The sequence below is a fragment of the Patella vulgata genome, chromosome 5, assembly GCF_932274485.2.
Source record: "Patella vulgata chromosome 5, xgPatVulg1.2, whole genome shotgun sequence".
NCBI classification, from domain to species: Eukaryota; Metazoa; Mollusca; class Gastropoda; family Patellidae; genus Patella; species Patella vulgata.
In genome coordinates, this window is record NC_065883.2 from 24,802,927 (window position 1) to 24,805,457 (window position 2,531).

The 2,531-nt window shown below is 37.1% G+C and overlaps 1 long non-coding RNA gene across 1 annotated transcript; it reads right to left on the reverse strand.

The window, feature by feature from the left end:
• Positions 1-338: 338 nt before the first annotated feature.
• LOC126821063 (uncharacterized) lies at positions 339-2,531 on the reverse strand. Its single transcript, XR_007680244.2, has 4 exons — positions 2,417-2,531; positions 1,327-1,431; positions 1,069-1,170; positions 339-378 (listed from the first exon to the last, which is right to left on the reverse strand). It is a non-coding gene; the product is annotated as an uncharacterized LOC126821063 (long non-coding RNA).

A 2,531-nucleotide genomic window follows, 5' to 3' on the forward strand; every position in this document is an offset into this window, starting at 1 on the left:
GACCTAGTTTGAGTCGAGTGAACGTTAAACCCCCCTCACCCCTCTCTCTCTCTCTCTCTCTCTATCTCTCTCTCTCTCTCGCGCTCTCTCTCTCTCTCTCTCTCTTAAGAGGGTAAAAAGTAAATTGGATCCAAGTTCAGTCTTCTAAAAAGGGTTCTATCTGCTTAGTATTGCCGAAATAATACTCATTTATATAAAGCTCTCTCCCCCCCCCCCTCTCTCTCCCTTTCTCTCAAACGCATATTTTATTATAATTATATTTTATTACATTATACTACTGACTCGGTGTTTGCTACAATGTTTAGCGACAAAAGCAGGAAGGTCCGCAGTTTTTATATGTGTTTGTTTACCAGTGCTGATCATGGCAACCAAAGCCAGCTAAAAGATAAAGAATTGGATTTTAGTATCAAAGTAATATAAATACAGATGGCAAAAATCTAGTGTATAGACACCTCTTTTATATAATAAAAATATTATTCTGTTTGTGAGTAGGAATGCTGATATTAATGATGCATTATTTAAGAGCTAAATATGCCTATTGTAGGTCTTTATTTCGGCTTCATAAATTTTCATTTAGACATATGTTCACATGACAAGCATACAAGCCTAGACCTTCGGATGGTAGAGATTTAAACGGATTGAAACACGGTCGCTATGGAATGATTTAATTTTTTAAAAAGTGGTGAATCGAGGATGAGCCTCAATTAACAAGTACCGTTGCTACGATAATAAACAACTTATGGAACATCTTTGTCAAAACTTCAAACGTTGATAACTTCGCTCAGAATAAAGTATTTTGAATGAAATTTTCAATATATTCATTTTGCATTGTATATTTCGAAACTTTTAGCAAGAACAGTCAGCCCTTTATCTAAATCTTACATAATGCATCTTTAAGGTTTAAGCCGGACATTAAAAATAGAGATTGACATTTACAAAATGAGATAATTCTCGATAACTAAGCCAATCCATCGTTCAAATATAATTATAAAATGAGCTCATTTAAGATTGAATCACATTACTACAATCAAATTAACAACATAGATGTTATTTTCTGAACTTTCTTACCTCAGTAGCTCTAAGACCTGTTGGGGTCGTGATGGCGGTTTGTTGAGCAGCATCCAGATCGAATACATAACATTCGTTCTCGGTTTTGATGATCATTTTGTTCTGAAATATGATTCGAGCAAATTAGAATTATTTTTAAAAATGTATTAATTCGAATCGTGGCCGACCGGACAAATTATCACTTTCACGTTGGACGGTTAACCAGATCGTAATTAATATAATTGGTGTAGGCCTGTGTGTAACAAAATATATACTTACATCCGCAGCATCGTGAATAAAGTGGAAGTTATCGTGGATATTTGGAGCATGGCTAGAATGCGGGTGCTGTGTATGGGGATGCGGGGTATGGCTGGCATGTTGAGCCTGGAATTAAAAAGAAGAAAACTGGGTTTAATAAGTACATGTATACGCATCAGTATTTTAATAATAAAGAGTGGCGATAACACGGACAGTCCATAGATGTTTAGAAATAATGTGTCTAGTCGTTGGTCAAAGAAGAAAAAAACCATCAAATCATCTTAAAATAATAGAAAACAAATTCGTAAAATTATGGAAGTAACATGTCGAGGAAATGTCAAATCACACCAATTTCCTATAGCTGTAAGTGTTCCACATATCGAATACATTAGCATCATATTCTTCACAACCGTCTTGTGTACCTCCAGAAACAATATCACTAAAGACTCAGTACAATATTGTTTCTATTTATTAGAAATGTTTTTATTTAATGAAATGAAATGTGATTTAACGTCCTACTGTTCAGCTCCGACGGTGCTTATTAAGACGGGCATACGCTATACAGTCTGCTACGAAGGAAATTTTGCCCGGACAGCGGCGCTATGGTCTACTTTTATATCTAATTCCATCTGCCAACGGTTCCTTTACTGACCATCAGAATGACTACCCGTTGTCCCTTGCCCGGCGTAACCTTCAAGTTTTCATTCGACAAAATGTAATTGATTAGCGCGTGCGCTTTGTATTATAAAGGCTGCCATTGGGTCAACTGGCGTGGTTTTGACTCCTCGGTTGTACGAGACAAGGAGTAGGGTCGCCTGTCCAACCTCGTGGGTTTTCTACAGGTCCTCGGGTTTCCTCCAACTGCTAAAGACACTGTACGCGCAAGCGAATTATTGAAATAAAATTGAACCATATGTCAGTCCTGAAATGACCTAGTTTGTGTCGGGTGGACATTAAACCCCATCTCTCTCTCTCTGTCTCTCTCTCTGTCTCTCTTTCTCTCAATGTAATTTTATTTTCGAGTCCCTTAAAATTAATTAAGACACGCTTTTTAGTTTCAGGGCCCATGTTAGATTCAGTATCCTGATGTAAAGTAGTATTGTATACTTACAGCCACGTAGGATAGAACAGCACAGGCAATGATAACTTTGAACATTTTGCTGGGTGGATACGTTGCTTCTGTTCGTTTGAATAAACGTTGTGTACAGGGGTTTCAGTTATTAGAC